Source organism: Protopterus annectens, chromosome 3.part0, assembly GCF_019279795.1.
Source record: "Protopterus annectens isolate FY-2018-M chromosome 3.part0, PAN1.0, whole genome shotgun sequence".
Taxonomy (NCBI): Eukaryota; Metazoa; Chordata; order Ceratodontiformes; family Protopteridae; genus Protopterus; species Protopterus annectens.
In genome coordinates this window covers 1,486,322,010-1,486,349,874 of record NC_056731.1, presented here as the reverse complement: position 1 = coordinate 1,486,349,874, position 27,865 = coordinate 1,486,322,010, and positions in this window count along the sequence as shown.

The following is a 27,865-nucleotide window of genomic DNA, read 5'->3' as shown; positions in this document are numbered from 1 at the left end:
AACCCCAGTATGTAGGGAGCTTCACCCCCCCTTACTATATATTCTAACTCCAGGGTCGCTCTACAGTGGGGAATAGGCCATGTATCATTGTCGATGAAATGAGTGTCAGTGAAATGAAGTGTCAGTGAAATGAAGTTTCAGTGAATTGGGCCTGCTGAGTTGAGTGTCAATGAAATGAACTGTTGACGAAATGAAGGTGATCCACCATTTATATATATATATATATATATATATATATATATATATATATATATGTATATATATACATATATAAGAGAGAGAGATGTGTATACTATATATCTGAATAGTTTTATGTATATGTCTGTGTGTGTGTGTGTGTGTGTGTGTGTGTGTGTGTGTGTGTGTGTGTGTGTGTGTGTGTGTGTGTAAGCAACAAATAAGAACAAACCCGTTCTTTGACTTGGAAGACAAGATTTATTCCAGATGATAACGTGTTGAAACCAAGTCACAGTAATAAGTTACACAGACACAGTAGATTAAGCGCTTTTCGTCTGACTAGTAGCAAACTTCCTCAGAACATAAACTAATAGGGCTAAATGCTAAGTTTAAATGAAAAAAGTGCGGGAACATTCAATTTAAAATTTAAAGCTATATGCAGTAGCATTTTACAAATACATAATGTTTAACTATCAAAATAGTCTAACTACAAATAAAATTCGTCCAATTTCAACAACGTAATAAACTGTATTTAAAATGCACACAAAATACTCATATATAAATATGTGGATCAATAATCTTTAAACAGAAAAAATTTTTAGCTCCTAAGACTATTCAATTTTAAAATACACGCTATAGAACAAGATTCATTTATGCCAGGATAGTTAACGGCGTTCAGCCTTATCTGCCACAAAAGTTCAAGTTCTTCCAATTTAAATGAGGCAGGTCCACCTCTAACGTCCTGTACATATTGATCAATAACTAAAAATTTAAATCTATGACCAGTAAATGAGTGGGAATGTTTGGCCAATGCATTATCTAATTTGGAGTGAGATATGGCATATTGATGCTCATAAACTCTGTCACGCAGCCGACGCTCGGTCTTACCGACGTAGAATGCGTGACAGTCGCTACATTTGGCCAAGTAAACCACAAATTTAGTATTGCAGTTATATTTTGCTTTTAACTTAAAACGATTTCCATTAATCGTAAATTGATTAGTACAATCTACGTGCCTACACTTGTTACAATTCTCACATTTAGACATCCCAGTACGTATGGGGGTAGATTTTTTACCACTTTCAATTATATTTTTAATATTCCTACCCTTTCTAAATGTCACATGTGGTCTATTCCCCAACAAGTCCAAAATGAAAGAATTGTTCCTTAACAGGTCCCAGTTCTTTGACAAAATCTCTACAATAAATTTAGATTGGGCACTAAAGGCTGTAATAAAGGAGCGCTGAAAAATTCTTTCTGGTACTAGTCTGGAATCCTCCAAAGATGGTTGGTCTAAATTAGTCGTAGACGTGTCAATAACTGTCAGTGTGTTTGTATATAACAGTGGGGAAAATAGTTTGATTTGTCTCTTAATTTTTACTTCATCTATTAATGAGTCAATTAGACAGTCAGGGTAACCTCAATGAAGGAACATATGTTTCAAAGTTCTACATTCATTGTAGAAATCCTCATCAAGGCTACATATACGAGATGCCCTCACAAGTTGACCCTTTACAACAGATCTTTTCTGATGGAATGGGTGGCAACTTGAGTAATGTAAAAGAGAGTTGGAGTATGTTGGTTTTCTATAAACTTGACCTGTAAAACAACATAGGTCCAAGTTTTTAACCAACAATATATCCAAGTAAGCTATGGATTGATCACTAAAGGAAAAAGTAAACTTCAAAAAATCAGTGGTAGAATTAAAAGTGTTAACCATAGTTCTTGCCAAATTCTCATCTCCCTGAAACAGAATAAAAATGTCGTCTAGGAAACGAGTGTAATAAATAATGTCTTCATGTGAAGAAGAACGAAAAACAAATTCAGTTTCCCACTGGGCCATAACAAGGTTCGCCACACTAGCACCGCATGGCGAACCCATGGCCAAACCAACTTTTTGTAAGTAAAATTTGTCATTGAACATGAAGTAATTGTTAGTTAAAACTAAATCCAATAATTCAACTACCAAGGTAGTAATTGTAGTTGAAGCTTCATGTTTTTTCATTATCTCAGCCACCCATTCCAATGCTATATCGTGAGGGATACATGTATAGAGGTCTTTGACGTCTATTGTTAAAAAATTGTACCCACTGTTAAAGGTCAATTCATTGATCTTAGACAGAAATGACCAAGAATCTTTGCAGATGTGAGACTCAAGGCTCACATACTTCTGCAAGATATCGTCTACAACTTTAGAGATGGCATAAGTTGGTGAACCCCGCCCGTCTATTAACGGGCGCATAGGAGGGTTTCTGATGTCCTTGTGAATTTTAGGTATTCCGAACAATGTTGGAAACCTAGGGAACATTGTACATGTGTAGTCTAACAGGGTTTGGTCAATACGTCCTTCAATAAATAGATCATATAAACAGGACTTAATAAGACTGTATGCCTTATTAGTTTCAGATCTAGAACTAGGCATATATGTCTCATTTTCCAAAAGTACTGACATACGAGCTATGTAGTCAACTTTGTCGAAGACTACAAGACCACCCCCTTTATCTGGTTTACAGACCCTAATGTCTTGAGTCTGTATGTACTCAAGGAAGTCCCTTTCAACGTTTGAAAAATGACCTCTCATAGCTTTTTTCGTGTTTACTAAGTTTCTCATGTCTAATTCACACACTTGTTCAAACATTTGTAAAAGTGGGTGAAGAGGTGGATTGAAAGTACTAGCTATGGAAAATTGACTTTTTTCTAGGGGGGCATTATTGCCCATGAAAAATACTCCTAAATTGAGCTTCCTAGTATACATTTTAAGGTCTAAGATAGTTCTTGAGATGTCCATATTGTACCAGGGAACATATGTATAACCTTTCGAAAGGAAGTCCACAAGGTCTATTGATAGTGAACTATCAGAAAAATTATACACTTTAAAGTCACCATCTCTGTTGAATATGACATCAGAGCCTTCTTTAGGTGAAAACGTTGCATTTACCTCAAGGTGATCTAATTTAAAACCTGCAACGGGATCACACGTGTGTGTGTGTGTGTGTGTGTGTGTGTGTGTGTGTGTGTGTGTGTGTGTGAGTATGAAAAAGAGTCTTGTTTCTTAAGAAAAATCTTACTGTTTGTCCCCTTTTACATTACATTACATATTTTATGGTCACCCTCTGTTTCTCCCTCGTTTCTCTTCTTCTGTTTTCTATTTTTCCCACCTATCACATTTCCTCCTAATTTATATAGTAATCTAGTTTAACAATTTGCTTTACACTCCCATAGCTGTCTACCTGGTGGGTACTATGCTGTCTTTCTTGTGACAGGCAAACATGATATGCAGCTATATGGCACTTCCTTTTATGCATGAACATATAATGACTCAATTATGCTAGTCTACATTCTATGTAGCGTACAAAATGTTGGTTACCTGCCCTTCTTTATCACTGCTGCAGCTATCAGGCAGCCTAGTTCTGTTTTTCCATTTGAACTCTTCTTCTTTTTAATTATTTGGTTATTTGCTTGGCCTGTCAGCAGAATACAATGCATAATACATGTCTGATTAGCTATGCAGCTCTTCCTGCAGTGAATGCCATGATAAGGAAAAAGCATGTGCAGTACTTGTCTATGAATTCTATCCAGATTGTGGAATTTAAACTTACACGCAGGTGAAGAGTGTAATATTATGTCAGTAAATGTTGCTAATCAACTAGAACTTAAAAATATTGAAGATAGTGCAATGCATAAGTTGGTATATTGTAACTATAATGTTACCCTCCTTTTTTTCCATTTTAAACCTATGTGCAACCATCTTAATTTCTGTATAAACTTAAAATGGTGTTTGGATTTTAAAAACTATTTCTACTGAAATACATCAAATGTTTGAAGTTTATTGCAACTATGATGATAACGATGATCATGATAGTAGCAATGTAGACCTCTAAATCCTTGTTTATAGCAATATATTCCATCTGTAAAACTCTTATTTCCACATGTCCCAGATCATGACTAAAAATTGTCCTTCGACCTGTCCACTTGGTTTGGTCAATAAAGCCAAAATAAATAATGAAGTAAATTAATAAATAATTAAATATAATCTTCTTTGACCATCAAGTGGCACCGTTAAATTAAATAAACATAATTGACATATTATTACAAGAAACTCTGAAGTACAGTCTTCAATTTGAAATACCAACAATTAATGCAATAAGTTCTACTACTTTTTTTTGGGGGGGGGGGGTTGAGTGGCTTATGAGGTGCTATGGCAGGTAAAATAAATACATAATATATAAAAACAAACTTTTTGAATGTGGAAGAAAATAAGCTGAAATTCATTCAAAAAAATAGCACTTTTGTTCCAAAATTTATTCCAAGGACTTCATCAGAAACATAAATGTAAATTTCAAATCAGTGTAAATAAAACATTTTTACCAGTGGATTTGAAATACCTGTGTGATGTCACTTCCTACCTGTTCCACTTCAAGATACACCTGATATTCAGGTTGTCATTGAGACCAGGAATTGTATCAGCATTTATAAAAATCTGTCAATTTAACTTTTTCACCTCTAACAGGGAATTAACATCTCCAATGAACATCTGAACTTGTTCTAATACCACAAATTTAAAGTAAGTGAATTTTATACAAAGACTACTGTGCTTCACTAAGGCATTTTAAGATCCTTATTTTTAATAGCTTGATAGTGCTCCCTAATTTGATCTCCCAGATGTCTTGCAGTTTTCCCTATATAATAAGCACAGCAACCCATGCACATCCCTAAATAAACCACATACGTAGAAGAACAGTTATAAAAACATTGATTTTAATTGGTGCATTTAGGTGAGCAATGGACACTTCTTTGCAAACATTGATATAATCACACAAGCTACAATGCCCACACTTAAAGATCCCTACAGCACTTATACTTGACAGTTTACAAAATGCATAATAATTTTTGCAAAACTGTTTTAACGTTCATGTCCTTTTGAAGCAGAATTGCTGTGTCAAACTTAAGATATTGCATAATTCTTTATTCCCTTGAATAGTACACCAGTTCCTTTTTAAAATATGTTGAATACCACTGAGATACAAGGAAATTGGTATTGGGAACCTTAAAGTGCTGTCTACAGAATTGTTCATTTTTTTAGCAATGAAGCCATATTTCAAAATCAGATAATGCTTGTTATGCCTATTTGAGCTAACCCCTAACAAGAATTGATCAAGGAGCTCACAGGGATAATGTCCTTTAATGAACAAATTTTTAAGAAAATAGCATTCTTTCTTAAAGACATCATCATCTCTAATGATTCTGTTCAGGTGGATGTACTACCCTTTCATAACATTCAGCTTCAAAAACTGGGGATGCTGGCTGTAATAATCTAAATAATTATTACAAAATTCTTCTTCCTAAACATATTAGATCTAAATTTTCTTGTAACTAAATCTAAAGTAAGTTCTATAGCTAGGAATTGCACTGTCAAAACTTTTCCAGACAACGTAAAGTTTAAAAAACTTATACTGGACTTCATTTCTTCCAAAAACTGATTTAACTCAAACTCATTCCATTGCCAGATAAAACAAAATAAATCATCTATAAAACATTTATATCCTTTCTCTCTTAAAGCCATTTAAATGAACTAAAACCTCAGTTTCCCATGCACTAAGAACCAGGTTGGCTTAGGCTGGGGCAACCGTAGCATCCATAGCCACACTCCTTTCTTGATCATATATGACATTGTTAAAACTGAAAAAAAATTGGTTTCCAGAGCAATTTCTAACAAGACATAAATGCTATTTATCCAATTATTGCCAAAAATTGTGTCTTTGTAAGATATAATCTAACTCCATCCCTTCCAAATGGGGATGTCAGTATACAGAGACTCAACATAAGCATTACCAAAAATTGGTCATTGCTTGCCACTTGCAAATCATTCACAAAATCCAAGAATCTTTAAGATAGAACTTCAAAACATGGACTATGGTGTTTAAAATATGATTGAGGTATTGATAAATATATTCAGTCTTGGTCTGTTTATAGGGCACAATATGCCTAAAAGGTGGGATCTCTTTCATCTTTGTGTGTTTTAGGAATACCAAATAGTTTGCTTATACTCGCGATTTTCAACCAGTATATACTGATATTCCTGTGGACTAATACCTCCATGTTCCAGCATAGCCAATAAATACAAATCACTGTTTTTAAACAGATGCTGTCTTTTAACTGAACCTGAGCAACTGATGATTGTCAAGGGTAATAGTAGAAACTTGGGACACCAAGCCAAGTAAATATCTATACGTAACAGATACTTGTCATGATGGGATAAGCAGCTGAGTGTTACGAATGGATGGCCATTGGAGAAAATCTAGAATTCAGTAGACTGCACACGAAAGCATGTTTAATCATCATATGTAAATAATAAAACTATATAAAATATAGCAATGCATATTTGGTAATATCTTGAAAGTATAGGATTATGAACACAAAATCAAACTGTGTCATATTTGACCCTTTAAAAATAGTCTGTGCACGTATTACATTATAAAGTTTAGAAAATGAAGTATGTTACAGAGCAGCACATTTAGGAAGGCTCTTTACATATTTATACATAATATATTTAGATATTAGGGTTTAGTATTAAGATTGTATAACAGAAATTATGGCTATTAGCTCATCCTCTAGATCATAAAGTAGTAAACTGATTATAGGTATTGCACTTAGGCACTGTGAATGAACCGATGGCTACAAACACATTTCATTAAGGTGTACATGATCCATTTCACATCTGTACTGTCAATATAAGGAGATGTCAGTTTGACAGAGAGTAAGATGTAACTAAAGTCATCAAATGATACTGCAGGCATTTGATACGCAATGGTAATTGTATGTATTGATGTAGGAAAAAGAAAACTAATATGATGGATTAGAGTCAATAAGGGTGTGCTTAATTTTTATTTTATTTATTCTTTGGCCATGTCTCATTCTCTGTCTATCTTCCTGTCTCTCTCTTTCTCTCTTGTTCTCTTTTTCTGCTGAAAAGAGCATTTCTGTATTTATACAAGAAATAATTTTATATAATATATAAATTATAAGGCAGAATTTGAGACAATGAAAAATATTATAGTTAGAATTATTCTGTGCAGTGGACAGGGTTACTTGGCAATACATGTTCTACTGTACTGTTTACTGTTTTTGTATAGACACACATGAATAAATGTATATCAAATACATATAAAGACTATAGTGTGGATGTCTTATGTATTAAACAATATAGATACTATTTTACTCAAAACATGGTGAAAGCTGCAGTCATGAAATGCATTCTCATACAGAAGAAAATAACTGGTTGCCATTTCAGCACTGTCAGGAAAGAAACACTTTGGATATACTTAGATGTGCTTAATGAGTATATATTGGCTGTAGCTGTCAAATAACATTGATTTCTGTACTATACGCTATTCACTGCTAAACTACTTAATTTTATAAAATGCCACAGTAACTGTCTATTCATTATATGAAATCTCAGTCTCTGTCTTTTTCAAGAGCATAAGTGTTGCTTTCAGCTTGCATAAAGACACAGAAAGAATAGATTCTGGACAAAGAGAACAAAAGAATCAAAGTGAGGATGTCTATCATTCTTGTTAAATTCTCATTAACTATTCCTTTGAATAGATTAATTTTTGTCCAGAACTGTACTGAGGTGCTTGCAAACATTCTAGTTTTACTAGATGGTTTAGCTTAAATATAACTTTAGTTTCCAAGTATGTCTTTGAGTTAAAAGTCAGTAAAAGTTCAACTAGATGAAAACAAACTATTGGATCATCTTTTCAAAGAAACTTTCTTTAAAAAAACATTTGTGGTATGAAAGTAAGCCCTCCTATTGTTGTCCGATGTGTGTGTGTGTGTGGGGGGGGGAGGGGGGGTGCTGAACTTATTTATATTCACTCCTCTGTTACAACAACTTATGGAAAAGGCAAAAGGCCACACATTGTGCTACCACTGCAGGTACACTAAAAGAAATAACAATCTGAGAGTATAAAACTGGCAAGTCTAAATCAATGCATGTAATCCTCATCTGTACTGACTTCATTAACTAATGGCAGGTTAGCCAGCTTGGTACTGGAGTAGAAACTATAAATATAAGTATGACTGCCAATTCTTTATGTATTGTAAACTGTATAATTTTTCAGAGAGAGTTATTATGCACAAATCATTCAACAGTTTTGGTATTAGAATCTTGAAAGTGTTTTACCTACTATCTACCCAATTAGGAATGGATGTGATGTGACGGGTTTATAATTTTGAGCAAGAATGTCTACTAAAATTTAACTAAGACTGTATTATGTCTGTTTCAGTAAAGGTAGAAAAATGTTTGTTTGCAATGTGATTATTTGTGCCTCCTGTCATAGCTTGTATATGCAAAGGACTACTAGATCAGTGGATGTATAATGAAAGAAAGGAAGAAAGAAAGAAAGAAAGAAAGAAAGAGGTAATTAATATTCCGATAATGCCATGCTGCCTGCAACACATTGTTAGCATAAAAGCATAAAATTACTGCCAGAATAATAGTCATTAAGATAAACATTGCACACAAGCTGCATTATACTAAGAAACTGTGTTTGTGTGTGTGTGTGTGTGTGTGTGTGTGTGTGTGTGTGTGTGTGTGTGTGTGTGTGTGTGTGCGTGGTGGGGGGTGCTGTTGTGCCAGACATAATTTGGCAATATATTCTAGCAGTTCTTACAAGAGCATAGCTGTTCATGGAGTTTAGAAATGGAAAAGCACATGGAACAATCAAAAGTGTTCCTGAGGTCTGTAAGAAAGGAAGTCTTTGTCTTTTGCTGAAAAAGACTGCACATATGGATAGCGAACTCAACACTACTTCATTGAAGCTGTATGTAGAAAGTAATTGTGTTTGAGGAGAAATCTCTCAATAACAGTAGAGAATCAGGAGGTCTGTGTATTATCCTTGGATGTTAACAAGAATGATTGCAGCAGAGAGGTGGCAAAATTAAAAGAAAGTGTAACGTGGTTGCAGCAGCACTATTTTGACCACATGAATAAGTTACATTGTGAGAAAGCCAAGACTGTAGAACTCAAAAAGGGGCAGAGGGACTGGACCCAGTGGGGTTTATGAAAGACTGGCACTGAGAGTTATGTACTTTGGAACTAGTGTTGAATGTAGAAATATACAAGGGTGCACCAGGTTGGAAGCGGGAGACTGGATACAGCAAAACCATGGTATTCCAGGTAAAGCTAAAGGATGTCATGATTAGAGAATGGTTGGTGATATATGTGGTGACACAGAGAGGCTTGTTTATGGGTGAGAAAAGATTACAGTGGTAGATAACTTTGCTACTGTTGCATCTAAGCAGAAAAATGCATAATATACAGGCTATATGCTAGATGAGCAAATGAGAGTTATAGAAAAACCTTAGTATCCAGCTGTCTTTAGAGTGGTTTTTATTCCTCTTAGATATTTGGGAAAGCCATCAACATGCTTCACAATGAGATTATAAGCCGAGGTACACAGTGGCTGGCATTAGCAGAACCCAGTGTGAACAATTTGGGGGTGAAAGAGAAACAGGGATGGTCCACTGTAAGGACTCAGGTAAAGAGTTCTTTTGAATAGCTTGATAGTGCTATTGAATAGCCACCAAGAAACTTTGTTTGCATACTGAAAGGATAAATAAAGTAATAGTGGTAAGTGTTCTTCAATAGGACCCTTTAGGAATCATTCTCCACTGAAAGAATGTCATCAGAGAAGTGTAAGCAGGGTCAGGCAAGAGGAGTTTGCTTGATCAGGAGATGGTTGGTACGTTTCAGAAGCACAATATAATCACTCATTATTGTGGTTAAAAAGATAACAAGTCCAGGTAACATGCAGATGCAGGAACTGTCTCTGTTGTTAAATGGGTTAAAGATGCAGCAAGTCTTCATGGGGGCAGAGGTGGTGCTGTGAAGGAATCACTAATGGTATTTGCTGTGTTTTGGGATTGAGTAACTGTACTTTGACTGGTCACTGTTTCCCGCGTATGGAGAGGAATACAGGAATGAACTGACTTGCAGTTATATGTCATGGGGATGCATGGCAACAATGAGGAAGATGGGATGAGAGGTATTATCTGAAAGGAGATTGCATGATATGGCAAGGTAAGATTATTTCTGTATAGCTATTACGTATGGAAAGGACTCTGGTCCCCAAATGTTGCCCAGAGAGGATATAGAACTGAGGTTAAATTAATTCATAGCACAACTTTTCCCAGCTTAAGAACAAATTATCTTGCAAAATTACTATAGATATTAAAGGACTCCTGGACATGTTTGGGTTCAGGGATATTTTTTTTCCTGTGAGGAAGGGGGTGGGGGTGGATAACGCTTGCAGAACCAAAATTGTTCATAACATAAAAATACTGTGTTGGCAAATTATAGTTTTTGTTAATTTTACAATGCTTATGCATTTGATTTTAAGTAGTGCAAAATTATTGCAATGAAGAGGATGGATTCTGTCTAATTAGATGAATCCTGTACTTCCCATTGCAAATATTATCTCATGATTGAATGGTAAAACGGAAATGTTAACATATGGCAGAATAACAGTTTTTAGTAGTTTTATTTCATTTGTTGGGGGATTTTAACTTAATTGAACTGTACAGGTTTTTTTGTTATAGGGTAAATATATTCTGATTATTTGGTATATATGGTTTCTCATGCATGTATTGCATTTTTGTCAAATGTACTTCAATAGATGGCTCATAAGTTCCTTACTGCATATTTTACAGTAGCCTTTTACTGATATGTCAGGAAGGGATACTTTTGATTGGAAATCATTGAATATTTATTTAAATATTCTTCCAGTGGGGGGGGGGGTGAGGGTGATTGTTAAGGATTGCTTTATTTGTTTTATGAGTTTTAGTACAGATAAGTTTCCTAACTTGGATTGGTAAAGTTAATGCTGTGAATAGTAGACAATATTTGTTAAAGGTAAGGAAAGGTATGAAATAATTATTAAAACATTTATGATGCCCTTGGTCCAAAACTTAAGTTGCATAAAAGGGGTAAATTACTATGTTTACATATGTGGGGGCATTGATATAAAAGTAGAGTATATCAATTGTCATGTTAATTAAAGAAGTTTTGATGGGAAAAAGTTAAGGGGGGCATGAGAGGAAGTGGAAAGGTAAAGCCCTGAGGTAGAAACAAGGTGTTTGTTGGTGGCTGAAGATGGTGTTGGGAGAACAAGAGATGGCGTAGACTTTAACTAGGAAAGTTTTCTTTAGGTAGAGCAGATGGCTGTCATATTGTTTGGTATTGATCACAAAAGCAGTAGTCTATTGTTGCACAGAGGAGTGTAGGCATGTCTATAGGACATGGTCAAGGGTCTATCTGTTTTTGTTTCATGCATTTGACAGGTAGGTCAAAGGCTGAAGTGGGGATTGTTAGTTTTGTAACATGGAGTGAGAGGTAATACCACACTTAAGAGGAGAGTGTGCTGGTTGTTCTGGTGAGTGAATGGACAGATGAGCATTTATACAGATACTTCAATTGTGAATGTGGGAGGTAGGAAAATGTGACAAAAGGTCTATAGATGGGTAGAGGTAATTGTGCACAAGGAAAGGGAATGGTGCAGGAGTTTGGTTAAAGAAAGGTTGGGTGGATTTGTGTAGGATTCATGGAAGGGAAGAGGACAGGTACATTTTGAGTATGGGCATATCAGATGGGCAGGAAAGGAATGAGATTTCATATTATGGGTTGACTGAGGACAGAGTGGAAATTTTGCATGAGTATGTCATAGATATTCAAAGATGTATGCAAGAGGAAGTAAGAAAATTGTGTGTGTGATTTCAATTTAGTTGCAGGCAAAACTTTGGACAAACTTTATACAACTGTTGAATGTCGTGAAAGGTGTCAAAGGAAACTGAGAGAAGGTATTAGAGGATTAGAACTAATCTGTATTTGGCAGGTAAGGTGGGGAATAAACTGTCCATTCACTTTAACAGGGATGAGTGCTCTGTTAAGTAAATTATACAGATTCTTTGTGGATGAGTTTACTGCAAGGGAAGTTATTGATGTGTGTGTGTGTATTACAGCAAGCTGTGCCAGATCATGCAATGTAATTGATGAGGTAGCAAAATGGAAGAGAGGTGAGTAGAGTGTTTAGGTGGAATTCAAGGATGAGAAAGGGAGCTGATCAGGTTAAGTTTCTCAACGATATGGTTCACACAGTAGTTATTAATATTGAGAAGAAGGACAAGAAGATTGGAAGGAGAGAATGCAATGGGATTAAGGTGGTGTGGTAGATGAAGTTAATGGATTAGAGATCTATGGTATACGGAAGATAATAGACTGGTAAGCATAAAAAAAGAGTTATAGTGGATGAAGATGGAATTTTGGAGAGGAGTGGGTGGAGCAGAGAAAAGAGAGAATGACAATAAGAGGTTTGATGGCTGTATTGAAGGATTTGGATGAGGCAGAATCTGAATTTGAATTGAATAAAAGGATAGCAATTTGGTGGGGAGAAGGGAGAGAGAGAGAAGCCCAATTCTTAATGCAGAAATTTATGGAACAAAGGAAGAAGAATCAGGTATTTGGGTTAAAGTATAAAGAGGGAGTTAGGATAAGTACTCAAAAGAAAATGAGAGAAGTAGTTAAATAATTATATATAAATAAAGGAAGAAAAGAGAGAATGAAGACATGAGGATAAGTAATGATAAGGAAATTATTTGAAGTAGTTAGAAAATGTTATCTTGATCTATGTAAGGATGTCAGGGACATGTTAGGAAGGATGTTTAGAGAATGGCAGTGCCCTGTAGTAGGTTATGAAGAAAGGAAGAAGCTGCAGAGAAGGTTGAATTGGGGGAAGTGATTTCCTTTATCAGATGCATGAAAGGTGGGCAAGCAAGTGACCCAGAAGGATAGCCACTGGATTTGTACAAGCTGATAATTCTGGAATTTGGACTTACATTAATGGAGGTATATAATATTTTTTTAGAAACAGGTAATACTCTATATTACATAGGAGAAGTTACAATTACTTTATAGTCCAAAAGAAACAGGATTCCAGAATGCTGGCAAATTTCAGACCTATCACATTCATGTAGGAGTGTTGAATGCTAGGATTGAAATGTATTATATGTTTATAAGTAAGTGCAAGGCTAGCTGCCCTTGAAGGCCATTCTAAGCATAGCCAGTCTCCTTTTCTGTGTTTGAATTAACCTATCATATTTGATTAGAGATTGGCCTTGCTCATCTGATAGTAGATAATTATATATTACCCCTAATGAGAATAACTGGGATCATACCATAGATAATTTGAGGGGACCCATGCATGTGATAAAGCATTTAGGAGCTGTCTTTATCCATTAGTATTACAGGAGGCAGTTGCACTTGAATATGTAAAGGGATGAACTTTGTTTTTGGGGATTGGGAATCTGTTCCTAGGTGTCTGATAGCCTGTATTAAAAGTCTAGAACAAACTGATTTTGTCAAAGGTAGGTCTTCTATGGATCATTGGCAGTTACTTTAAAAGTTTGTTATTTGGGTAGAAGGGATAAGGATAGCAAATCATGGATTGTCCTTATAAATATACAAAATACATTTTATATGGTTAATTAGGGTTTATTTTTGACAGCATTGGAGTATTGTGTAAGCAGAGGATCATGGATAAAAGGAGAAGATATATTATATGGAAAATACGTTGTGCATATTAGCTTCTGTATGGGGTTATCAGAAAGGGTATACTTTGGTATTGGTGTGCTGCACAGTTGTTTTTTCAGTAGTAAGGGAAAAGTTAGTATAGAAAATGAGATCATTTTGAAGGGTTGCTGAGATGTAGGAGAGAAGAGCAGTGTTAATCTCTTAGTTGATGATTACATTATTATTCTGTGATGATGAGTCAATGCTGCTGGGTATCCTAGACTGGTTTAGGTTTAAATCAAGTCTGCATTTTCATCCTCAAAAATTGTTGGTAACAAAGGTTACATAATGCTGCCCTCAGGGTCTTGGTCTCACAATTTCAAATAAGAGTGAGTTGGAGTTTCACTGGTATTAGGGATATTTTAGAGATGATTTAGAAAAAGCTGAATGAGAAGGCTGGAGCATTATTGGAGATTTGATTAGGGAGGGTAGTTCACTGGAGGCATGAATTAAAGTAGTGAGAGTTATGATTATCCATTTGGTTCTGTATTTGTTTTGCCATTTAAATGTGAATCAAAAGAGATGGGTGGTAGAATTAAGATGTACTACAAATTTATGTAGAAAGGAAATTTGAGCAGGATTATCAGTGATACATGGCACTCTAAAAGGCAAGGAGGGGGGGTATACTTGATCTGAGAAGATATACTACAGCTGTGTGCATTGTTCAACAAGTTAGAGGAATTAATAATGATATGTTGTGGTGGGTAGGTGGTTTAAAAGATGATGCAAGATGCAAAACTCATAGTAGTTGGCTATGGAAGGTAGATGGGGATATGCAGATAATGAGGGATTAGTTAAAGGGGAGCTAGATGTGGTTTTAGAACTAGAAAGAGCTTGTATAAAATGGTGTATGGTAAGATAAAGAAGACATTTGGGGAGAGGTCTATTAGTGGCAAAGAGGACTGAGATATTTTGTGGACATAAGGAATCAGTGATCATTGTGGGGATTTGGGAATGTTCAATGTCTGAATAAAGCCTTTGGACCAGCACAGTGTGACTGACTATTGTATCAATCAAGCTGTGCCATGTAAAAGCATAGAATTCATGTTGATAGGGTGAAAGGATTCCTAGCAGATGATGAAACTACAAATTAAATTCACAGAAACTACTTTCAGTGAGCCTAGAAACAAAACTTTGTTTTTGTTAGGGGGAAGACTCTCTGCATCCATCATGTTGAGGGATACCCTCATACCCCACAAACGTATATATACCTACTTAAAGGTTACCAAAAACAGAATTAAATGACTCCTAATACAAAACTCCAAAGGAGCTGCTAGCTTAGATTTGCTAAAGCAGGATCCACATATGATGAGCTGGTTAAAAATCCCAGTATTCTGCAACTTGCTTCCTCGGGTGAATAATAAAATAAGTTTTCAGCTATGTGTGTTGCTGAGGAAAGCTTCATCTGCTGGTCCTCCTCATGATCCTAATGGAATAAAATAAGACAGCAAATGCTAGAAGACAAATCTCAGGAGACAGAGCTTTTTCAGTCTTTATTGTCATCAAAGCAGATAAGCACTGTCTAAGTTACATCTGGTTACAAACCACTTTTTTATATCTTTCTGGAGGGGGCATGGTTCTGTTTCAGCTGTACCTGGGGGTGTATCATTCTCTGGGGAAGTGCCCAGGGGGAATGAAGGAGTGAAACCAAATCTGTTCCTCCTGGAAATCATTAACAAAGCCAATTTTTGTTGCAAAAAAAGTCTGGTAGGAGTTAATAAATGCTTTTTGTACCAGTAATGATTTAGTTATTATAAATAAACATAATACCTATTAAGTGAAGTAAAGATTCCAGAGGTTGTGAGTCTTCTTCTAATGCTCTTCCTAATCCACTTCATCAACTCTGCATGGGGGGGGGGGGGCATGCCATTCCGTTAGAATGTGTAGATCTGGATCTCTGAACCTAAGGACAACCAAGGAGTTTGGCTTTTGTAAAAGCCATAGGGGTGATATGCTGTTAGGATGTTATGTGCTCTATACAGCATGAGATGTGTGGAAAAAATACCTGAGAATCTCAGTGTAGGTAAGTGTTCATTAGAAACCCCGGTGTATAACTTTCACTGTTGCCCCAGTAGTGCAACTCTTTTGCATGGTTGTAGTTCTCTGTACATTGTAGACTGTGCACTCTGAGAGATGCCAAGTTGAGTGGGAGAAAAGTGCATTTAAGATGTGTTTGTCAAACAAGCCAATTGAGTAACTCAACCTACATCTTGGGTTATCATGTGGATTGGGAGGTTGTGCCATGTACAGTGCTGGCCACCATTTAAAATCTTACTTTATGTTATTCCCTTATGTTATATTAAATTAGCTCAAATAAAATGATATCATCCCTCTGTGGGTAGGGGAACTGGTGTGCTAGGTGGAGGAAAAGACTGGAGGGTTTGATTCTGCTGTAGGTCTAGTGTGGGACCTTTGGCCTCAACCCTGGAGGTTACACAACAGTAGAAGCAATAGAATACTCTAATATCACTGAAAGCAGTTTTGGTGAATCTAATTCAGAGCTTTTGTTGTCACTCTAATGTCAGCACCTCATTCTGGGGGTGGAAGACACTATATTTAAGGGCAATTATATTAAAAATAATGGGGAAGAACACAGTAGGAGAGAACTAGACTGGTTTATATGACTTTTGGCAGAATGAGCTGATCGATGTTATACAGCAGTTAAAGCAGAGGTGGATTAAGGAAAGTGACATCTGGGATAACACTGGTATGCAGGAATCTGCATGGGTGCTAAATAAAAAGATGCAGAAAGTGGGTTGGTGCATGATGCACACATGTGGTTTTTGCATAGTTGGTACAGGAACCAGCAGTGGATACAGAATGGGGATAGTTGGGATATCGCTACCTGATAGAGATGTTGCACAGGATGGAAGGACAACCTCAATCTGTGGTGGAAATGTGTGGAGTATGGACATGTTTACAGGAGTGTGTTAGAAGAAAACTGAAGATTGTTGGTTGCTGTCTGTCTGAAGTGGAGGAGGAGATACAACCAACAAGGGAAAAGAAGGCAAAACTGCTGCATATTAAATGGTTGATTGAGAATATTATTGTGGAAGGGGCTTAAGTTGGAGTAGGTGGGAAAGAGGAATGAGTTTAATATTGATAACTGGGGAGAAGTGAAGGGGAAGGGTATGTTTGGAGCTTAATGTGGATGTACACTGAGGGTAGAAAGATGCGGATGAGGACGAAGAAATGAGACAAAATTGGATGAAAGTCATTAGGGTAGAAGATCTGTTAATGGGTGGGAAATTATTGCTTGGGCATATTTGTGATTCTAGGTGTGGGCCATTAAAGAGAGAAGCTTACAAACATAGTTTTCTTTTGTGTGTGTGTGTGTGTGTGTGTGTGTGTGTGTGTGTGTGTGTGTGTGTGTCTGTGTGTGTGTGTGTCTGTGTAATTTTATGATATTATATTTTCACTTGGTATTATCTTTAGAGGACACAGTATGATTTTTGACAGTTAAAAAAGTTAGTTGATTGTTATTTGCATTGGTGGTTTTATTGTAAATTATTCTGTTACGGATTTTTAATTGTGATCTGTATATATTGATTGTATTAATGTGTTCACTGAAGATGATTTAGGGAAAAAAAGGAATACTATGCATGCTTTCTTCAGATAGGTTACTTCATATCTGAGAAAATGTTGCTGTAGTTCATTAACAGCAATTTAAATGAGAATGCAAGCCTTTCTCTTTCATTAATATCAAGCCCAATGGCTAGTGTAGCACATGTGAATAATCTGAGAGCTCACAATGTGTTACAAATATAAAAAAAATTGTAATTCTCCTTGCCTGTAACATTAGCAGGATTATCAGTTCAATGTCGCACAGCAGTCTTGAGCAAAAGCCTTGTATACAGAATATTGCAAACCCTTCAGGAGCATGATCCCAAAGTTGTTGGTTTGGATGGCCAACTAGTTCCCATTGGAAAAAATATTTTGTTCTTGCCTCTAGCAAATTAACAGTCATGGGTTTTGTTTTGCAGACAAAGGCATTTTTTATAAAGTCATAATTCATTTAGGGCCAGACTTAAAAAAACGAAAGAACAGATAGATGTAGATGTGTTTGTGAGTCATACTCTCTTTTAGAGCACAAACTTATTAGACAGTAGAAAATTTTCTTGAAACAGTTAAAATATGTTTACAAATTATCAATTTTATTATTTTGCATTACTTGATTTAATACATGAATACATTATTCTAATTGTGCCCCAAACTCACTCAATAATATGTCATTCACTGCCACAAACATCCAACAAATAAACTGTATTAATCTCCCTTTCCAACACAAAGAACACCAAAATATGCCACTGACGAAAGTTAATTAGCTGCTAATTATTGTTCACAAATTGATAGATAATGAGAACTGTACACCTGTAGTAAAGAAATTACATTAGGAATGCTGAATATTGCTATGATCCAGTAACCTGGAGACATCATATTTTCAATACCGTGTATTCCATCTGTTCCACAGAAAAGGACTATTTCCAAGATATTATGTGCATCACGGAACAGCTTAGTGTACATCTATGAAAGGTCAGCCACTTTGTGAAGCTTAGGTGAAAACTTAAAAAAACTTCTTGATGAAGATTATAAATGCAGGCTTCATTATGTAGAGTAGCAGATTGTTGGATCACTATTGAAAGATTACTAACACCTCCTGTTCTGTTTTACTTGATTTTTTATGATAATTTTCCAGCTGTTATTATTATTACTTTTATTTGTATGTGTTTTATTTTTTGTAAATGGTTACAGCTTTACTGACTTGAGTCATGGCTGTAAACATACCTCTCAATATCTTAGCACAAGAAATCTGGACAAAGCCTGAAATAATGGGAAGGCAAAGGCCCAAAATAAGGGCAGACTGTAATTATCGCTCTTATAAACATAAAAAGTACCTAAAATAACAGTATTTTGTTAAAATGCATTTTCTAAAGGATATGAAGTCTGAAACTCAAATGTATGTTATTATTTAGTGATTTCATTCCTCCTATCATCATGATTTGCCAGAAAGCCACACATTTTATGAGGAATGGACCAAAACTTTGAGGCAAAAATTTGGACAGTTGAGAGGTGTGGCTAAAAATGATCCTTGAACCTGTCCACCCGGCCAGTTAACAAATATTATTAAATGACTGACTGACTGACTGACTAACTAACACACACAAATACCTGTTTGCTAAACGAGAATTTATTTTTGAGAATAATGTTGCTTTTAGAGAGCAAGTGTTTGTATCATTAACAATCAATATTTTTTCTTGAGGTTCAGAGTTTGGTTTTACTTAACTAACAAAACAGACAAACAAACAAGTAAATAAATACATTGTGAATCTGAATTAAGATTGTTTTGCCACCCATGGGTGAATTGCAGCATTTACTTCACTCGTATTCAGAACAAATGGGAAGGGTATTTTTTTAGTACAGAATCCAAAGGTGGGTGCATGGTATAGGTAGTCACGAGACCTTTCAGAGATGGCTGACTTCATTCCAAGAAATTCTGGGCATTTTAAAATCATTCAAGAACTGTTATTTTCTTCTAAGAAACTATTTAATATGAATATCTTGTCTTGATTCCATGACAGAAAATGTGCACTGCCATGAAGAGTGACCAGCATATCTTGAATGCACAGAATAGGGTGGTGGTCTTGAAATGACTCCTAGCTCAGCTTTCTATTATCACAACATAGATGGACACTGCTATGTTCTTATACGTGCAAACTGTCAGTTCTAGATACCATATTCTGGATAGCCTTATTCATCCTTTACGTGAGTATTCTTCCAGGCACTCCTTTACCTGCTCGTGTAACAGATTTGTCACAAGGTTATACGTGCCTTACAAGATTAGTGTCAGTTAGCGGCATCTCTAGCTACAGTGAAGGAATGTGTCCAGCATCCTGGTCTTCCTTAGAGACGGCGACACAGTTCTCACATCATTTGGTGGGCTGATCTAGCAGTGGTAAGTTAACAGTTAACTAATGCTAAATTATCCCAAGTTCTCTATAACTGGTGTTGTACTATTCGCTGACCATCAGGTATCACTACTGACCTCATTAAGCACAACCTCTAAAATAGTATGCTCTGTTTCCAAGGACATTGTTTCGAGAAGGTAAGCCACTTTCTTCTCTTGCAGTTAATGAAGGCCTGTCTGTGAGCTCATGATGATATCATGGCAATTCTCATTGGCAATGTCAATGTTTGCTGTCAGAGAGTATTCTGTAGTGAAATTTGGCTAAATTTTCTGCAATGTTTAACATATATGTCCTCTCTCTGCTCACACTTGGAATAGACACAACCTCCTTATCAGATGGAAATAAACCCCTCATTACCTCATTACACATCAACTGCATTCTGTTGTTGTCTGGACTGCAGGAATAATTATCTTTGGCTACTAATACATACTGGTCTCTCTCTGATTTCTTGTTTACTGGATTTAATTATTTCTCCTAAAATTTCCATCTTTTTCCAGTAAAAACAAACAAAAGTTTACTTATGAGCTCTGTGATAACTTCTTCTGTCCAATAATTAAAGCCAAGATAAATATGACTTCTTCTTTAGTAACATTAGTAAACTAAAATAACACCCCAGCAGTGCTCTGAACTTATCTGAAATGGCAGCACCCATGCTCACCTAGAAGACATAGCAAATATTCTAGAAGACAAATTTAGTGAAAACTTTACCTTTAAAACAACTGTCTTAAAAAATATCTGGAATCCCTTACACCTCCTAATATCACAGTAGAACACATACTGAATGTGCTCTCTAATACTAAAAATATTACATTAATTTAAGATGAAAATAAACCCATGTGTCTTATATATAGTACCAAACATTTCCTTGTGGAGCTCCATTTAACATTATTTAACCTTGACTTAGCTACAGCATTTGTCCCTGAAGTATGGGAACCTGCAGTGATGAAGACCCTACACAAGGGTGGAGCTACCAATGACCAGGGACAGTATAGACTCATTAGCCTAATAAGTCATATTTGACCTCATCAGCTATGCTATCAGAAATGTTTGCAGGAGGGGCGTGGCCAAGGATGAACACAGGATAGCAGCAGATTTCTTCAGCTCCACCAATTTCATTACACTGACAGGAATTAATTACTTAAAAAATAAATTTTTGAAGTAATTTTCTTTCTAAATACGTTTGTTTTATATAGTTCTTGAACTATATCTAAAAAAGAAAGGAAATCTTAACAATATTCCTGCCAGAAATCACTGTGGAAATTTTCCTGTCAGTTTATCAGTCTGAAATGAGTTCCAGTAAGACAAATTCTCAAGACTCCAGCATCAAGAAAGAACTTCAGTCCCTGATAATTATAATCCAGCAACTTACTGATAAAATGGATAAAATGGATACTAAAATAGACACCTTCATAGAAAAAACTACAAAACAAATAGACCTGTTACATACAGACCTGCAACAACAGAAGAACCAGATGACAGGCATAGAAGAAGCTGTGAATGACATGGAAAATAGAATCCAAGAAGAGGAAATCAACATTGAGTTTCTGCTGAAACAAAATACACATTTACAAACAAAGCTGGATGACCTGGAAAATAGATCTAGGCGCAATAACATTAGGATTTTTGGACTGCCAGAAAATATTGAAGGTAACAATATTACTTCTTCTTTAACAACTTGGCTCCCTAAAACTTTAGACTTACCAGAAGCATTCTCTTTTGGTATCGAAAGAGCACATAGATCTATAGCTAATACTAACTCTAACAAAAAATATCCTAGATCAGTTTTAGTTAGATTTCTATCATCTTTTGATAAAGAGATGGTTCTTAAATCTGCTTGGGCTAAAGCTCCTGTTAAGATTAATGAGACAACTGTGCGTTTTGACAATGACTTTTCTTCCATGGTAATAGCTAAAAGAAAAGTTTTTCTGCCACTAATAAGGGAGCTTAGAAAGCACAGTTTAAAACATACCTTCTGTTTCCTGCCAAGCTTAAAATCTTCCTTCCTGATGGTCCTAAGGTTTTCGATGATTTAGACTCTGCTTTACTGTTTGTCAAAGAAAAAGGATTTTGGATAAAATAGAAGAAATGGAATGGGCTAGTTCTTCATTAAAGAGATTGGCAACTGAAGCTTCGTGGAAGACTTCAGAGAAGAAGAAGAGACTAAAAACAAATGATTTGTTATATGTTTTTTCTCTCTCATCATTTTAGTTCATTATTAATCTTTTGAATATAGTTCCTGCATTTCCAGAAAGCCACAAATATTTTGGAAAAGATTTAATCAAAGTTATTCTCTATGTGCAAAGAAATGTTTTGTTTCATAACCAGTCAAAATACCTGAAGATTTAATGGCAAGCTGTGATTCAATTTGTTTCTCTTTCTGAAAAGAAGTAAGGTTAGTAATTTGATACATTCTTTTATCTTTACCTTTTTTCCTTCTCCTTTTATTATTTTCTTTGTTTAAACAATGACATTCTATTTAGATTATGTAGTGGGTAAAGGGTGGGGAGGGCAGGAGAGAACAGTAATGAAAATATCATTAATAGAATAATAACATATTTATTCCTTGTAAAAGTTTTTATAAGTTCTTCAAATGCTATTTCTAATTATACTTTCTTGATTATACTGCTTATGCCTGTTTGTAAATTATCTGTTATGCTTTAACTAATAATAATCAGAACTAAATAAGAGTAAATAATATGTTTTATTTTTAACTCTATTAATATAAACAGTAAGTAACATTCCATTGTATATACTTCTTACAGCTTTCTCTAACATTTTTTTATTTCTGCCTCACTCCCTTTTATTTTCTACTCTCTTTTTCTTTTCTTTATTAATATATAGAAATGCTTTTGATTGTGTGGGCACAGTGAATAATAGGATTTGTATGAAAATTGAGTTGGGAGAAGAATGTTGAGTTTTATTGCTTGTTGGTAATTTTGGGCTTAATTTCACTTACATAGAGGTTGTAATGATCTGTGGAACACATTGTGAAGGTTTTGTCATGTTTAGATGCATTTACACTGCTAAATGAATGTTTGTCACTAGTTTTTAATAAGTTTCCCGCCAAAATGTTGAGAGACAATCTGAGATGTGGGCTGTCTCATGCACAGTGTTCATGAGTTACTTCAGAAGCTTCAGCTCACAGAATTCTCACAGAGAAACTGAAAGCAGTTAGTATAACCTTTGACATAGTTATCACACTGACACACCACAGATTCAGGAAAATACTCTATTCATAAAATATGTCAGTTATAATGTTTTGTTTCATAACCAGTCAAAATATCTGAAGATTTAATGGCAAGCTGTGATTCAATTTGTTTCTCTTTCTGAAAAGAAGTAAGAGGCTGTAATGGTCTGTGGAATACATTGTGAAGGTTTTGTCATGTTTACATGCATTTACACTACTAAATGAATGTTTGTCACTAGTTTTAATAAGTTTCCGCCAAAATGTTAAGAGAGACAATCTGAGATGTGGGCTGTCTCATGCACAGTGTCCATGAACTACTTCAAAAGCTTCAACTCACAGAATTCTCACAGAGAAACTGAAAGCAGTTAGTATAACCTTTGACATAGTTATCACACTGACACACCACAGATTCCGGAAAAATACTCTATTCATAAAATATGCCAGTTATAATGAGTCTAAATGATGTAGTTTCTTGTAGTAAGTAAATGTCTTATTTTAGAAGGCATAGAAAATGAAACATTTATTTAAATGTTTTTGAAAATCTACTTAACAGCAGCATAATAATCTGTGTTAAAAATTTGTGTTCCAAACATATACTTTACTATAACTCATTTAATTCATCTGATTGACAAGCATAAATAATCTTATAACTCTATTCTGGAAGAAATGTCATGTGATATATTTTAAAGCAGTAGGTTAGCATGATTGTAAAATCTGGTTACTAAAATGTGTTTGCTGTGCATTATTTTGTATAAAGCAGACAGATTTATTCTAGGGACAGCAAGTAGGATAGTGCTCAACAAAGACACAACTCAGTGAGATCATATATATATATATATATATATATATATATATATGTGTGTGTGTGTGTGTGTGTGTGTGTGTGTGTGTGTGTGTGTGTGTGTATGTATGTGTATGTGTGTATGTGAGTGTGATGGCTTTTTTTTTATATAATAATGCAAGTGTTTCTGAGAATCTGCATAACTATCCAATATGATTTATAATAATTTCTATGAATACAATATTTTACTCTATTGACAAAATGAATGTTTGCCACAAGTTTTAATAAGTTTCCCGCCAAAATGTTAAGGGAGACAATCTGGGATGTGGGCTGTCTCATGCACAGTGTCCATGAACTACTTCAAAAGCTTCAACTCACAGAATTCTCACAGAGAAACTGAAAGCAGTTAGTATAACCTCTGACCTAGTTATCATACTGACACACCACAGATTCAGGAAAAATACTCTATTCATAAAATGTCAGTTATAATGAGTTTAAATGATGTAGTTTCTTGTAGTAAGTAAATGTCTTATTTTAGAAGGCATAGAAAATGAAACATTTATTTAAATGGTTTTGAAAATCTACTTAACAGCAGCATAATAATCTGTGTTAAAAACTTCTGTTCCAAACATATACTTTATTATAATTCATTTAATTCATCTGATTGACAAGCATAAACAATTTTATAATTCTATTCTGGAAGAAATGTCATGTGATATATTTTAAAGCAGTAGGTTAGCATGATTGTAAAATCTGGTTACTAAAATGTGTTTGGTGTGCATTATTTTCTATAAAGCAGACAGATTTATTCTAGGAACAGCAAGTAGGATAGTGCTCAACAAGGACATAACTCAGTGAGATCAGATATATATATATATATATATATATATATATATATATATATATATATATATATGTGTGTGTGTGTGTGTGTGTGTGTGTGTATGTGTGTATGTGTATGTGTGTGTGTATGTATGTGTGTGTGTGTCTGTGTGTATGTGTGTGATGGTTTTTTTTTTTTTAATAATGCAAGTGTTTCTGAGGATTTGCATAACTATGCAATATGATTTATAATAATTTTTATGAATACAATATTTTACTCTATTGACAATAATGAGTTTAAGTAAATGCTCATATACAAACAATTCAAGATTTTTTTTTTTTGGAAGCTGTTAATAGTATTCGCATGACAGAAAATAGATGCATCTTAATATATGTAATGTCTGAATCATATTAGCCAAAGTTTTTGATTTAAATGAATGTTAGAACCTAATTTTCTCTCCTCTTGATTTCTAACATCAAGATTATTTGAATGCTATTTGAATACAAGTGTTATATATTACATAGATCTATATAGTAGTATGAACAGTTTTTTAAAAAAAAAAAGTTTATTTTAGTTTATATGATGCTGTTTTACTAAATGTGTAGTTTTGTCCTGCTAGATAATTGAACTGAAAACTGTTAACCTCAGTTAAATATAACTAGTATTAAATTGATAAGGTGGTAGCTGAGGTACTGCTGCTTAGGGTAGGGGGTTAACTTGAGTAGTAAATACTACTCTAAGTTGGAGTTTTCAACTCCAGGCTGGATGCAAGGTTTAATCCTTACATTATTTTCACTTGTTCATTGTTATTTGTATATAGTTTTGACATCCACAATATATTTTGTATACTCATTGTCACTACAAACAAAATTGAATCCTATACAAAATCCCATAAGAGATTTAATAAATACAGCTATATTTAAAGGTACACCTAAAAGAGGAGATGTAACATTATTTATCTTGTTATTTGTTATTTCGATCATAAGATTCTTGAGTTTTAAAAATGCCAAATGACATCTTTAAAAGGAATTTCTTTAAACATTAATGGATTGAATAATCCGTGTAAAAGGGCAAGCCTAATAAGATACATTAATTTACACAAGGCTAATCTAGTCTTCCTGCAAGAAACCCACCTCTTGAAAAAAGATATTGATAAACTAGCCACTAATAAGTATACAGTATTGGTTAGTTCAGAGCACACTCAGAAAAAAAGAGGAGTGGCTATTTTATGGAATAAAAGTATGCCCATTCCTAAAACCATTAAGTCTTTTCAGGATGACAAAGGAATGTTTTGTATGGTTACAATACAAATTAATGGGAAGACTTACACTTTAATTAATGTATATTGGATACCTGGAACTGGTATTAATACAGTGAAACATCATATTGATAAGATCATATCATTCTCTATAGGGGATATTATTTTAGCTGGTGATTTTAATTGTATACTACATGAAAGTGATACTACCACTATAAGGAAAAGAAGAATTACATCTAATGCAAAACATTTAAATGATTTTGCTAATTCTTATCATTTGAATGATATTAATAATCAGATAGATTCAAAATCATTACCATACACCTTTTTTTCTAACAGATACAAAACTTATTCAAAAATAGATAGGGTCTTTATTTCTAGCCAGATGGTAACAGATTTAATTAATTCCAAAATCATTTCATGTCCTATATCTGATCATAACTCAATTGTTTTTGAATTCATGATAAAAAATACTCATAATGTTCAGATCAAAAGGATACCAGCATACTTAACTCAGCTAAAAGACTATAAAGAATATATACTTTCAGAAGTACAACATTTTCTAGACATAAATAATACTCCTGAAGTCTCCATTGTCTATGTTTGGGATGCCTTAAAATCATATCTCTATGGACAAAGTATCAGATGGTATAATAATAAGAGGAAATCTTGGGATAAGGAATTGTTAGATATTCAAAGTAAATTAGACTCTTATAAACATAATAATAAAGAAAATATTATGGACAAGAAAGTTATTGAAGAAATAAACAAACTAAATGAGAAATACAAAGAAATTTTAACTCATAAAGTTAAAATAACTTTAGAGAAATACAAGTTTTTGTCTTATTCAATAAGCCCCAAATACTTACATAGACTTAAAAATAAAACAAAAAGATTGAATAAACAAAACCATATCAAAGAAATCTTTTCTCTAAGGAAAAGAAGAATGTTTCTAGTATACCAGAAATACTGGATGAATTTAGAAATCACTTTCACAAGATTAACCATAACAACATTAACATGGAACCTAAAGATAAAATAAAGGAGTTTATAACCACAAACATGAATAAAAAGCTTAATAAACAACAGATTAAACTATTGGACAAAAGTATTTCATATACAGAAGTTATTACACAAATAAATAAGCTTAAATCAAACAAAGCACCGGGTAATGATGGTATTATACCAGAGATATATAAAATCCTTTCTAAAACTACATATTCATTAATACATAAGGTTTTATTTTGGCCCAAACTGAGTTAATAACTCCCCCATCTTGGCAATATACATTTATTTCACCAATTTTAAAACCTAATAAAGATCCAACTAGATGTTCTTCATATCGACCCATCTCATTACTTAATGTTGATTATAAAATGTTTATGAGTATTTTTGCTGATAGATTGAAGACAATCATCCCGGCATTATAGATATAGATCAGACGGGCTTCATTGTAAATAGAAATACTTTTGATAATATAAGAAGAACTTTAACATTAATTGATTTTGCAAATAGGAAAAAGAAAGATTTAACACTTATTAGTCTTGATATAGGTTCAGCATTTGATTCAGTAAGTTGGGACTATCTGTTTACCTTACTGAAATGCACAAACTTCTCTGATGCATTTGTAAATTTAATTGAGCATTTATACAAAGGAACGCTGGCTTATATTAAGGTAGGAACATATGTTTCACAAAAATACCCATTCTTAAAGGTACAAAGCAAGGATGTCCACTTTCTCCACTATTATTCACTTTAGTAATGGAGCCTTGGGCTAATTTGATTAGAAACAGTACTGACATAGAGGGTTTTGAAATAGACGAAAATACAACATCAAAAATTCAACTTTTGCAGATGATGTTCTAATTATATCAGCAGGATCTAATTCTTCTATGCAGTCTTTATTTGATAAAATGATGAATTTTAAAAGTATTTCTGGTTTAATATTCAATGAAGAAAAAACTAAAATACTACCTATATATACAAGAAAAAATATTCTCATTAGTGATTTTACTAAATATGTACCCAATTCAGGTCAGATAACTT